Raw genomic sequence first — 14,483 nt, 5'->3', positions numbered from 1 at the left:
TAAGTAATAATAACACAAAAAAATGTAGCAGTGATCGATTAGGAGTTGGTAAACATTAGTAGTAATAACTTACTGTAGTCTGTGGTTTTGTCCAGCACGCCGTCATCGTTGTAGAGGTTGGCGAGGGGAGAAATCTGCTGCGGAATCATATTGATGATTTTTTTTGACAGCAGCTCTGTAGTTACTTGTGGCGGTCCTCCGCCAGTCTGAAACTTTCCCCGCCTATCTTCTGCCGCATCTTTTTTAGCTTTGGCCTTTGGGTTTTTCCAGCTGGCTTTAAGTTGAGTCTTGTCCCTCGTCTCCTTACTGCCAGCTGAGCCATTAAATGGCTCCATTAACACTGCCCAGGTCTCGTCCTTTTTGTCCACTATACTGCTATCAGTTCGCTTATCCTCAATTACTGCCCCAAATTCTTCCATTAGCTCAGGTAGAAAAATCTTCTGATGATGAAAAATTTGAACTCCTTTGCTATGCCATAGGCTATTGTATATCTTGGCAATATAAATAGGCTGATTGGTTATATCAGACGGAGCGCAGGGTTAACACCAGCGGTAACAGTAACAGTAAAAAATAACAGATTTTATTTCAAAAAAAGTTCACAAGACATTTGTGTCAAATTTATTTAGGACCATATTTATTTAGCCTAGGGTGTATCATGAATTTGTTCACATTTCCTCAGGATCCATCATGGCGGACACTGAAGCCAAATTAATCCGATTTTAATCATAGTTTAAACTGGTTTAACTAATCCAGGGTTACATTTAAGATGTGCAGTGCATCACCAATTAATTAATAACCAGTTTAAACCTAGATTTACTAACCCTAGATTAAGTCTAAACCAGGATTAATGGGTTGTATTAGTTTATATATGTATTACGTGACGATTTATGCGTAGCAGCCATTTTACCAGGGAATGTCGGAGACATCCGTCGCACAGATGCATAAAGTTCTGTATTTCTTTTCAATGTTAAAGAAAGTTTCATATAAACTAAATGTAAAGCGAGTGCTCAGAACTGTGAAAAGCTGTATTTTGTTCAGGCAAATGGGACTGAGGCATTTCTTCGTACAGTATAATTTGAAGGAAGCAATCTACCACACAGTTAACCATAAAGTGTAAATGCAGGCACAATGAGGCGCCTTAACGCTCTCTTAAATTATCATAATGCGTGAATTCCCAGCGTTGTCTTACAGTAGGGTGCCGAACATAAAGTCAAAGAAACTTATTTAGATATACACTCAAAAAATACAAACGGGACCAGCAACTGCAACGCAGATGATACGCAACGTCAAGTTCACCAGTCGGTTCTCCCTTTTACACAAGCTCAGTGGCTATAAAACTCACACGTTTAGATGATAGAAATTAACTTCTTTGTCCTTAGGAACAAAACTAGTTAGCCTGATTTATCGCTAATGAAGGTTTCCATATATGACAAACCACAAGATGCCACTGCCTGAGCATGTCTGTTGAAATTAGTTTAATTTAGAATGCCACTAGCCTTAGGAGGTTAGCGAGTTAATTTACAAGTGCTAGAGCACAGTACTGCTGTTTGCTAATCGTCCTATACTGACATTCAGTCAGCAAGGTAACACTTTATAATACTGTTCCGCAGTTAACAGGTAAATATGCAGGAAGTAAGCAGCAACAAAGGAGTAGTGCTTCATTAACACCTAAATTAGTACTATTCACTACTAAGGAGTTATGCTTAATTACTCAATAGGTAGTGAACTGATTATTATAGTAGTTCGCTAGTACTTCATTAGGAACTATTGAGTATTGCAGGTCTCATTGGAAACTATCTACTAACTATGGATTATTTCTAATAACTACTAGTTCATTACTCGTCAAATGAACAGTGCTTTTTTTGGACTAACTGGGATGTATAGGCTACTGTTCTCAATGGTTTTTGGCATTCTTTTCCTTTTGGAAAAACAGGCTTGTTTCTTCCTACTTGTTTGTATGACATACAACTTATTATATAAAATGTTACTGCCTAAAATATGTATACAGTACCTATATTTTAATTGTTTACCTCACTTCAGTCCGTGTGTCAGTGTTCTTCAAACTGTGCTTTGAAGTCCAACTGAAGGGATGGTCAATGTGCTCTACCACATATTGTTGATCTTTTCTAAACATTAAGAAATTAATGTATGCATTTTAAATAAGGAATGAAGTCTTAATAATGACCTAAATAAAACTAATTGTAACTCATTAGTTGTCACGATCCGCTCCGTTCGATCCCGATGTGTGCCACGCCCACCTCGTTACCTCGTGTTCAGCCCTGATTGTGATCACCTGAGTCCTGTTATGTCTAGCTTGTCTTTTGTATTTAGTCCTCGTCTGAGTCAGTCTTCCCCAGATCCGTCATTGTATTGTTACCTTGTTTGTGCTTGTCAGTCTTTTAAGTCTAATAAATCCCCGTTACCTGACGTCCTGGCTGATTCGCCCTGCTTCCCTGCTTGCCTCCGTTGCCAGTCGTAACAGAATGACGGATCTCTCCAACGCACCTCGGCAGGTCGATGACCAACGCGTCGATCTGCTCCGCGAGGTGCTCTACTGGCTTCACCAGCCAGAGGTCCGGGAGGACTCCGGATTACTGGAGTTAGCCAGCAAGAGCGGGACCCTCCTGGAGGAGATAACCCCGCTCACAGCAGCGCGCGTACTGGCGGTAGTGCGCGAGAACCTCCGGCTGCTCGTCGACGGGGTGATGGAGAAGCGGCTCCAGCCGCTCGTTCTCTTCGGGGCAACCCTGTCGCAACCACCCAGCCAAAACCGGAGAAAGAAGAAGAGGCGCAAGGGGAAAGGAATGGAGGAGACCCTGACCGTTTACTTGGGGGCTTGCTCTCCTCTTTCAGCCTCTCTCCCCGCTGATTATCGGGAGGAACCCCGAACGACACAGAAGCCAGCGGGGATCTCTGCAGCCGCGCGGTCGCCGTCACCAGCAGCCTCCATATTCCAGGGTGGCCACCTGGAATATGAGGGGATCAGGGCCATCTGGGATGTGATTCCCCGGATCCCCAAGGCCCTTAAAGGGCTCTGCCCGCGGCACCGCCTGCAGCACCAGCTGCTACTGCCGCCGCTCTGCCTATGGCACCGCCTGCTACTGCTGCCACCGAGGCGCCCCCTGCTGGCCGCACGCCCGAGGTACCTGCTGCGGCGCACCCTGATGGCCACGTGATGGCGGCGCCCGCTGAGGTGCCCCCTGCTGGCCGCACGCCTGAGACACCTGCGGAGGCGTCCCCTGTTGGCCACACGTCCTCTCTGCCCGCAGCCCTGCCCGAGGCCGCCGCTCCTGTCCTGCCCGCAGCCCTGCCCGAGGCCGCCGCTCCTGTCCTGCCCGCGGCCCTGCCTGAGGCCGCCTCTCTGCCCGTCCAGCCCTGCTCGTCAGTCCAGCCTGCTCCGGACCCGCCTGTTCCTGACCCGCCTGTTCTCGTCCTGCCCGCAGCTCCAGCTGCACTGCTTCCTGCAGCTGCCACCGCTTTGCCTGCGGCACTGCCCGAGGTGGCCGCGGATGTGCCCCCTACTGGCCGGGAACTGAGGGTGCCCGCTGCAGCTCTGCCCGAGGGCCTGGCTTCGCCTCCGCCTGCAGCGGAGGAAGTCGCTCTGCCCGTGGCGCCCCCTACTGGCCACACTGCCGAGGCGCCTGCCGAGGCGCCCCCTCTGGATCTGCCTGTCTCTCCCGTCCAGCCTGGCTCGCCCGTCCTGACTACGGCTCTGGCTGCCCCGCCTACGGCCACGCCCGCGGCTCTGGCTGCCACGCCCGAGGCTCTGGCTGCCCCGCGTACGGCCACGCCCGAGGCTCCGGCTGCCCCGCCTGTTGCCTCTGTAGAGGCCCTGACTTCTGTCCGCCCAGCACCGACCTCCCTCATGACTCCCTCACCCTTGCCTCAGCGAGGCCGACACCCCCCAGGACCCCGCCTGTCAATTTCCTGTAGGGGACGGGGACACAGGCGTCGGGCCCGGGTCCCGCCCGCCCTGCCCCCTGGCTCGCCCGTTCGGCCCCTGGCTGTGGCTCGGTGGCTGCCTGCGGGTCCTCCGGCTCGGGGTCGGCGGTCGCCTCCGGATCCCCCCCCTGGTTCCTCCGTGCCGGTCCTCAGTCCCGCCTCCGGCTCAGTGTCGGCCGCCTCCGGGCCCCCCTGCTCCGGCTTGGCGTCGGACGGCACCTTCCCCGGCTCCGGCTGCGCCTCCGCCTGTCGCGGCTTCCCCCTCCTGCCTGCCTGCACCGGTGTTCCCTCCTGCTCCCTCCGTGTCCGCTCCGTCACTCCCTCGTCCCGTTCCCTTGGCCCTTGGGTGGTCCCCTCCTGCTCCCTACTCCCTCTCGCCTGCGGCCCCTCCGGCCGCTGCCCGTCGCCCGCCTGGGTTCCTTCGGGCTCCCCTGGTTCCTCCTCCCTTTCCCTCCGTCCCACCTGTTTCTGCTCCTCGTCCCTCTGTGTCTCCTCCGTTCCCTTCTGGTCCCTTTGTCCCTCCTGTCTTTGCTCCTCGTCCCTCGGTGTCTCCTGTGTTCACTCCTCGCCCTGTTGTTCCTCCGTTTTCTGTCCCCTCTGTGTCTCCTTTCTCTGTCTGCCTGTCCGCGTTTCCTGTTCTTTGTCGTGTCTTGTCCTTCTTCTCGTCCCTGTTTCTGTTTTGTGTCTCGGTCCTGTTTCCCTGGTCTCGTTAATGGTTTTGTTCTTGTTTTCCAGGTCCTGTTTCCCTGGTTTCGTTGCCAGTCGTAACATTAGTAATGAATGTAGCATTACTGACTTCTTCCATAGGAGCTACTAAAGAACAAGAACAGCATTATTTACATTTACATTTACAGCATTTGGCAGACGCCCTTAGCCAGAGCGACTTACATAAGTGCTTTAAGACTCTACAATGAATTTTTCCCGATACTAGCTCAATAAAACCAAGGCAATGAATCGATCATCGATCTAATACTGCGAAAGTGTGTTTTTTTTTTTTTTTATAAAAATGAAAAAAACAAAGTATAATGCCAGAAGTGTTAATTCAGGTATTTCTGGAAAAGGTGTGTTTTAAGTCGTCTCTTGAAGACATTCAGTGACTCAGCTGTTCGGACATCTAGGGGGAGTTCATTCCACCAACTTGGTGCCAGAGCAGAGAACAGCCAAGAGGTGTATCTTCCTTGTGCCTTGAGGGGTGGTGGGACCAGTCGAGCAGTGCTGGAGGATCGGAGAGATCGTGGTGCAGTGCGGGGTGTGATGAGGTCTTTTAGGTAGGATGGAGCCAGATCATTTTTGGCTTTGTATGCGAGCATCAGTGTTTTGAATCTGATGTGGGCAGCCACAGGAAGCCAGTGTAGGGAGCGCAGCAAAGGAGTGGTGTGGGTGAACTTGGGAAGGTTGAAAACAAGTTGAGCAGCTGCATTCTGAATCAGTTGGAGGGGACGAATGACGCTCAGTGGTAAACCCGCTAGAAGCGAGTTGCAGTAGTCAAGGCGGGAGATGACGAGGGACTGAACGAGTATCTGGGTAGCCTATGTGGAAAGAAATGGACGTATCCCTCTGATATTAAATAGGAGAAACCGACAAGAGCGGGAAACGTTGGCGATATGTGAGGAAAAGGACAGACGATTGTCCATGGTAACCCCAAGGTTGCGAGCAGTAACCGAAGGACGGATCAGGGAGTTGTCGAGGAAGATCGCAAGGTCCAGGAGGGGGGATGAGTCAGCGGGGATGTACAGCAGTTCCGTTTTACTAGGGTTGAGTTTCAGCTGGTGAGTGGTCATCCAAGATGAGATATCTGCTAGACATGCAGATATCTTAGTGGAGACATGAGTGTCTGAAGGAGGGAAGGAGAGGATGAGTTGAGTGTCATCTGCATAGCAGTGGTAAGAGAAGCCATGAGAGGATATGACCTCACCAAGAGATTTGGTATAGAGGGAGAACAGGAGTGGGCCAAGAACCGAGCCCTGAGGGACGCCAGTGAAGAGACTACGTGGGGTAGATGTGGATCCTTTCCATGTCACTCGGTATGATCGGCCTTCGAGGTAGGATGCAAGCCATTGCCAGGCTAGACCACCAATGCCAAGACTCCTAAGGATGGACAGGAGAGTCTTGTGGTTAACCGTGTCAAATGCTGCTGATAGGTCGAGAAGGATGAGGACAGATGACAGTTTGGCTGACCTAGCAGCATGCAGCTTCTCAGTGACTGCTAAGAAGGGCAGTCTCTGTGGAGTGAGCTGCTTTGAAGCCAGACTGATTAGGATCCTGGAGGTTGTTCTGAGAGAGGTAAAGAGAGAGCTGGTTGTAGACTCTGCATTCAAGGATTTTTGAAAGGAAGGAAAGAAGCGATACTGGACGGTAGTTGCAAGTGTCCGAGGGATTTAGAGTGGGTTTTTTCAAGATGGGAATGACCCTGGCTATTTTTAATGCTGTTGGTACATGACCGGAAGTTATGGAGCCATTAATGATAGTGGTGATGAAGGGGAGAAGGTCTAGAGAGATTGTCTGGAGCAATGTGGAAGGGATTGGATCCAGTGGGCAGGTGGTAGGGTTGGAAGATGAGATGACTTTCATGATCTCATCAGCCGAAAGACTGGAAAACTGGGTCAGTGAGGGGGAAGGGAAATCCTGGGTGTGTAGTGTAGTGGATGAGGAGGGAGAGAATGTCTGGCAAATTTCGCCAATCCTTTCATCAAAGAAGTTGGCAAAGTCTTCAGCAGTCAGGGAGGATGGAGCAGGAGGAGTTGGAGGGTTGAGTAGTGATGAAAAGATATTATGCAGTTTACAGGGATCGTGTGAGGATAGCTCTAGTTTTTCCTTATAAAAGGCAGTTTTAGCTGCAGACACATCCGTAGAGAATTTGGATAGCAGAGTACGGTAGGAAGACAGATCTGCATCAATTTTAGATTTCTTCCATGTCCTCTCTGCTACCCGCAATTCTCTTCGGTTGCTGCATACTGCAGCTGAAAGCCAAGGAGCAGGGCGAGTTTTCCTGCGGTTAAAAGACAGTGGGCAGAGGTGATCCATGGATGTGGAAAGTGAGGAGAGGAGAGTATCAGTTGCAGGCTCCAGTGCAAGGGAGGAAAAGGAGTTAAGGTCAGGAATGTAGGACAGGGTGCAAGAAGCAACAGATGAAGGAGAGACAGAGTGGAGGTTTGGTCTAGTGGGCGAGAAATGTTGAAAGCCAGGATTGGGCAAGACAGGTAGGGTGATGGTAAAGGATACTAAGTGGTGATCAGAAATGTGAAGAGGGGTAGTGGTGATGTCGGTGGCTGGAGAGGGGCGGCTGAAAACCAGGTCTAGAACATTACCTCCTTTGTGTGTGGGAGAGCAGTTGTTGGATGTCAGAGAAAAGGGAGGAGACCAGAAGAAAGGAGCTTGTCATGGGGGAGATTGAAGTAAGGAGAGTGAGAGAGGAGCTGTCAGTGGGGAAGAGACTGAGGAGAGTATCCAGCTCCCCTAGAAAGTGGCCTAGGGGGCCAGGAGGGCGGTAGACAACAATGATAAGAATATTGAATGGAGAGGAAACTGTAACTCCATGGAATTCAAAGGATGAAATGTTGAGCTGGGGGAGAGAGAGGGGTGTGAAGCACCAGTTCCGAGATAGTAACAGACCTGTGCCACCGCCCCTGCCAGTCTGGCATGGAGAGTGAGAGAAAGCATAAGCAGAGGAGAGAGCAGCTGGTGTAGCCGAGTTCTCTGTGGATATCCAGGTCTCAGTTAGAGCCAGAAAGTCAAGAGAATGGTGGGAAGCAAGAGCGGAAATGAAATCAGCCTTCTTTACAGCAGACTGGCAATTCCAAAGGCCGCCCAGCACCCGACGTTGGGATTGGGATGACAGGGGAGGGTAGATAAGATTACTGGATGTGCGGCGCCTGGATGTTGGATGGGATCTTCTAGATCTCAGAGATAAGTGGACTGGGATAGGTCTGAGGCACATGTCTGCAGTGATGGTGTGAGTTTGCAAAATTGAGAATAGAATAGAAAAGAAAGGAAGGATAGAACGAGTAGTAACAGATTAACTGCGTTTGTCTCTAACCGCCTGTGAGACAACTGCACTTTGCGGCCCGACGTCCGGCAAAGGGGTTCACTGTCACCCAAAACAATAAACAAAATAATGATGGCAATACCCGCAATGGTGTTAAGCGAAAAGGGTTGGTTTATTTACCGTGCTTGACATACACACGCAATTTACATAAGTATTGCTCACGGCACCTCAATTGCACACACGCTCACCAGGTCTAAAACCACCTTCCCTGCATACTGGTTTGGGCTTCCTTTTCTAGTGCAAACCCCGCCCCCTCAGGACAAACCAAGTATAACAAACAGAAAAGAAAAGTATGAAACGGTAAGCATGTACATTTCTTTTTACACTACACATAACATACAAAGAACCAGACATCCACTTCATGCTCCTTTGTTTTAGGACTTAAATAACATACGCAAATAACAGACACAAAAGTTCGTACCTCCCCTTTTCAAACAAACAATGGACGAGTCTGCTTCCGGTTGCTTTGCGCCGGTGCGTCGCGACTCTGTCACTATATCGCCAGGCCGCTAGGTTTCGCTCGGGTTGGCCGGCTGATGGTAGGAAAGCAACGCGAAAGATCGAACAGCAAACACTGAACACCGGTAAATATATATATATATATAAACATGGAACACAAAACGAACCGACAGACCGCTTCGATATGTGTGTGTCTATGCCCAGCGTGAATTACTATCGGGGGACTGGAAATGGAGTGGATATGCGTTTGTGTGTATGTGAAGCCAGTACGCAAATGGCGTGCCTGTGCACCCGCATCGCCTCAGCGGAGGAGGAGTGGGGTAAGACGTGGTGTGTATGTAAGTGTGTAAGTGCTGTGCAAACCCACAGAGACAGGTCACTTTCTGACACCGCCAGACACGCGTGTCTGTGGCGGACTCACCTTCAATATAAATCAGTTAGCCCCGCCTCTAATTTACACCTTCAGCGAGACCGAAACTACACTTGATTGGCTACCTGAAACTACTGATTAACAGAAACTAGCAGACACTACAACAGTTTCAACTGAGTCCAAGACAGAAAGTAAACAAAGACAGAGTCCTACCTTACTAAAGTGGTGATCAGAAATGTGAAGTGGGGTAGTGGTGATGTTGGTGGCTGGAAGTGAAACACTCTGTAACTTATTAGTAATGAACATGGTGTTACTGAGTAAGCTTCTATTTCTTTCACTTAAACATTTACTGAGTTCTTTTTAAGGGGTTAATAAGAACAATGAATGTTAACATAGCTTATTTGTTTCACTTAAACATTTATGTAACACTTCATGACACAACAGAATAAGTTCATTTTAAACATGTAATTTGAAGCACATCTATGTTACATCACAACTTAATTTTTAAAATCAAATTACTTTACATTGATTACACATCCATCCCATTAAAACTATGTACACAGGGTACTGCTTTCTGCATGTAACTAATGTCCAAGTGGTCCATCCTTGTGTTTTTGGCCCAGCCAGCAGGTCCACTCAATCAGTCTTTGTCCGCTGACATCACACTCGCTATAGCCGCGGTGTATTGTGGGTCAAATCGCCATTTTGGTTGTATACAACGCAAGAGTGAGCATTTGCGTCCGGTATTATCTTTGGTAAGATGGGACACTCTTGCAGTACATACTGCATACATACTGTGGAATATCCGTGATTCATTAACATGCTAAAAGTTTTTACAAGTTTCTAAAAGTGTTTATAATGGCGTGGTCTGCCATCTCACTTACAAGCATCTTTTTTGGCTTGTCAGATTGCACTTTAACTCTAAAGTAAAAATAAATAAATAAAGTTAAACTTGTTTTGAACCATTGATTTGTCATCTGTAGTTTGATTTTGAGTAGGGGAGGGGAAAATCAATTAAAATCGAAAATCGGATTTATTATTAAAAAAATCTGAGATTTTATTTTTAGGCCATATCGCCCAGCTCTAAGTGCAGGTGTGAAGTTCACTGCTAGGGCAGTGCATATCAGGCTTCTAGAAGCAGGAGTGATGTCCCTTAAGGCAAGGAAGAAGCCCTTCATTAATGAGAAACAGGGAAGACTCAAGCTGCAGTTTGCAAAAAAAAAATACATTATTCACAGATGCATGCCCTTAAATTCAGAAATGAGTGAAACAAAAAATTGTGCTGTGGTCTCTTAATTTTTTTCTGTGGCTGAATATGTCTGTTCAGTTTGTTCAGTCTGTTAAATTTATTATTTTATTATCTGTTGAACATGATTAGTGGAATGACTCCCAGCATCCAAGGGCCTCATAGTAATTCTCTAGCCTCGATGTCAGGAGGTCAAATAGTTGGGGAGGGTTGAAGACTTTGGTCCTCTACAAGATTTTATTGTTGAGGACACGCATTCCTGCCTCAACAAAGTTGTTGGAATTGTACCCCCTTGTAAGCAAACCACCTCTGTGAGGGCTCAACACTCCCTGTGGTTGTGCAGCCTTTTGAGGTACTTAAAGTACTTTTCATACCTTGCAATTCAGAACAAAGAACTCAAATCCACGAATCAGAAAATGTGCAAACAGTAGTACAAACAAAATAGCTTAGTAACAGTATTAAATTTTTAAAAGACCAGGGCCAAGTATCTACAAACAATAGTAAAATAACAATAGCAACATATAAAAAAAAAAACATGTGGAAATAATCTGATGATGTAAACTTCTGTACAATGGCTACACACAAGACAACTAACAACTCTCCCGTGAACTGACCTGACTGCAGCTGGATTTGACTTTGCCTGCACATACAATCTCTCCATGTCAGATATATCTTTGCTGTAAAGCATAAGCTTGTCATCCTTCTCTATACCACTCTCCTTACTCCACAGCCATCTCCAAATTGCTTGAAGGAGATGGAAGGAGCAGAGAAGTTTGGCATTTGGAAAGGCCTGTTCCAGAGCTGCCCTCTCTGCATTACAATCATCTGAAAGAAACAGCTTAGGTCCCCCTTGTCCTCTGCCAGCAAAAGCATTCTCCCCTGCCACCTACTTGAGAAGCTCTCGGCCTTCAAAAATAGTGCTTTCATTTTCAACTCTGCTTCACATAGCACACTTTCTCCTTTACCAGGCAAGAACACATAGCTACCAGGAGACCACTCTAGAAAATGCTGCCATCCATGCACATTGGCCTTTGCACTTGATGCTATACCTCTCTACCTGACTCTCCATTGTCGCCAACATTATAGGGTCATTCAGTGCTCCATACTCTTCCCTACACACTTTATGGAGCAATCTAAGTAATATAAAGTCCAGAAAATATGGGATAGCAGTAAATTGACAGCAGTGATGGGCGGTAGCGCCGCTACATGTAGCGAAGCTATTAGTTTAACTACATTTTCTAGTAGCTTGCCTGTAGCGTCGCTGATTTCTGAATCAAATAACTTTCCAGTAGTTACGTTATTTTTTTGATGAAGTAGCGACATAGCGTCCATAAAAGCTACAATTTCCAGGACATGTCTGAGAAAAGCAGAGGTTTCCTCTGCAGTATGATTTTGCATCGATTGCCACTCCCGGCTGTCACGGCTGTCACGTGACTCAGCGGTGCCAGGCAAGCAAATAGGCTGATGACTTACATGCGCGCGCACGCAGTATAATATTTACAATAAAGTATTGAATTAGTGGGCCGCCAAACCATTCTCGCAATAATTAAACAGCAGAGATAGTTCGGGGTTTAATCAGCAGATGGCGTTTATTACACCCGTATTACTATAATCCACACACTAGCACTGCTCACCGTGCACTTCGCCCCGTTTACTCCTCATACACACTGTGGGTGCACGCACACATACACGCACACTACGTACAACAATAAACATTAACGATTAACGTCGGTAAAGTTAGTTTTGATTTGGTCAGTCAGAGGTCATCTTTGTAATTTTTAGGGCCTTTAAATGCACCTAGGTTGAGACCTTGATCCGCCATAAATACTACTGTACTTTAATCAGTCATAATTCATAAAATATGATTTGTGAAAACTTTCACAAATCAGGGTGAGTCCTTATAGGGTAGATGAAGGTGTGAAATTTTTGGTTTGGTCAGTCTGAGGTCATTTTGGTAATTATTAGGGCCTTCAATCACTCATAACTTTTAAAATATGACTTGTGAAAGCTTTAACAAATCAATGTCAGTGTCTGAGGGGTATATGAAGGTGTGAAAGGTCCTTGTTTGATCATCACAAGCCATCTTTGATTGTTATCAAACTTGTCATCAAGTTTGAACCAGTTTAAATGCATGTATGATAAATGGAATTATTAAAATGTGTGTATTTGGGCTATATTGTTGGTCCACCTTAAGAACTATCTGTCCGGTCCTCCTTAAAACGCGACTTTTTCAATGTGTTTTTATGAGTTTATACGTGATATATGGACAAATGATCAGTTGTGAATTTTTTCACAAATCAGGATGTTTAATATGAGACGCTTCTGGAGTCATGAGGACGTCTGGTTTTGACGTGAGAAGCTAATGAAAATAAATGGCCAAAATTAATACATTAAAGGCTGTTTTTACGTAATGTATTTGTATTTTCTGAATTCACACATCAGGACTACCACAAGAAGCCATAATTGGTATTTTTTCGTGCATATATAAGGTTTTTATGGCCGTTTGCAACGTGAAAAACGAACCGCAAACTAACTTTACCGACGTCTTCAACGTACCTGGCAAAACAAACACCTGTTCGCCACACAACTTGTAGGCGGAACTGCATGTCCGTTATAGCCGAACAGAACTACAGCTAAAAGCGGCCCTGGGGACCAAATTTTTTGTCCATTATAAGCGAAATTCTGTTATATGCGAGTCCGCTATATCCGATGCTTTTTCTGCATGTTCTTAAAGGCGCACAACACCTGTTCCATTATGGACGATATTCCGTTATAAGCGAATCCACTATAACGGGATTTTACTGTAATTATTTTGGAATTAATTGGAATGCTAAGACGTGATTTTATAGGCTTTATTATATTGATTATGTAGCAATCTCAGCTCTGTTCTCCATATTATGGAAGTATCACGCAGAGCATTACTTGAAAAGATGGTTTTTATTCTCTGCTTTCTCGTCTTGCTTTTACTCACAGCACTGACTACAGGGTTCCATTTTTTATATACGTATATACAAGACTCATTCTTCAAACTCACACAAAATCATATCATTTTGGTACACCTTACAGATTAACAAAAAAATCAATCAGATAATGTAAAATATAATGTCAGATGAGGACATATAATTCAACAGATTACATTTGGGAATCTGTTCCAAGACGTTCTTCAGGGCTGTCAAGTTTTGAAGACAGGCAAGAGTGACATTTCACAGGATGCCTTTTCATTGGTTGTTGTGTTGTATTTTACCCAGATACAATAGTACTATTTTCTGATTGGCTATTGTGTAGGCCATTTCTTTTTTTTTGATTGGCTGGTAAGTGACAGGCTCTTGGGGCAAATCTTGTCCGATTTCATAAAAGAGGCGTGTTTCCGACGGGAAGCGACGTTTTTCTTGACGTTTCGTGACGTTTTCATCCGAGTTCCGACTTGGAGAGAAATAATCGAACGCACCATAATGTCACTCAACTCAGAATTTCCGAGTTCCGAGAGAAAAACGGAACACATCATTAGACTCCAGCGGAGACACGCTTGTTTTATAGTGAGGCGCTACTGTGCCGCGGTCTGGGGAAAAATTGGGCTCTGCGGTATATTAGCCTACAAATTATTTTTCCGCGTGAGAAATACAATGTGTGGCGGGAGTGTGTCATGCCCCGCTCCGTCCGATCCTAATGTATGCCACGCCCCCTCGTTAACCTCATGTGGAATCCCAGTGTTTTACAGCTGTTTCGGATTGTTGTCATTAGTTCAGTGTATTTAGTCCGCGTTTCCGTTTGTATCCCCAGTCCGGTCATTGACGTTGTGACGTTACGTTGTAATGGTCTCTGTGTTTCGGATTAAATCCCTTATTCCCCGATTTCTGGCTTCCGTTCGCCTGCTTCCCCGCTCCGTGCTGTACGTACCGTAACAGAATGACCGGACTCCCGAAATATAAAACAGGTACTTCGCCGGCGCACCGGCTGTGGGCAGATTTACCCGGGATTCCCAGGATGATCCCGGCGAATTTCGCTTTCTGCGACCCCCGCCTGTACTGGCCGGATGCCGACCGGCGACGAAAGCCGGCTCCCGAAGTGCCTGGCCGCACAGCCGCAGCAGGGCGGAAGAAGCGGAGAGGCAGGAAACAGGAGGACGCAGCGGACGAGCTCCTCGTCGGGTCCGTCTACCTTTCCGCCGCTTGCCCTGCTGCGCGTAGGGAGACTCCCTGCCCGATTCTCCCCCCGGCGGTGTTCGCGGGTGACGTCACCACCGCTTCGCTGCCCAAGCCAGCTTCTCCCTTCAACGGGACGCGCCTGGCCCTTAAAGGGGCCAGGTCCGTTAAGGACGCTATCCAGCGGGTTCCGCAGTTTCGGAAGCGGGCAGCGCCCCCTGTGGTTCCGGAGGCTGCAGCGCCCTCCGTGGTTCCTGAGGCTACAGCGCCCTCCGTGGT

The sequence above is a fragment of the Paramormyrops kingsleyae genome, chromosome 25 (genome assembly GCF_048594095.1).
Source record: "Paramormyrops kingsleyae isolate MSU_618 chromosome 25, PKINGS_0.4, whole genome shotgun sequence".
Taxonomy (NCBI): Eukaryota; Metazoa; Chordata; class Actinopteri; order Osteoglossiformes; family Mormyridae; genus Paramormyrops; species Paramormyrops kingsleyae.
Note: the sequence above shows the minus strand (reverse complement) of the source record.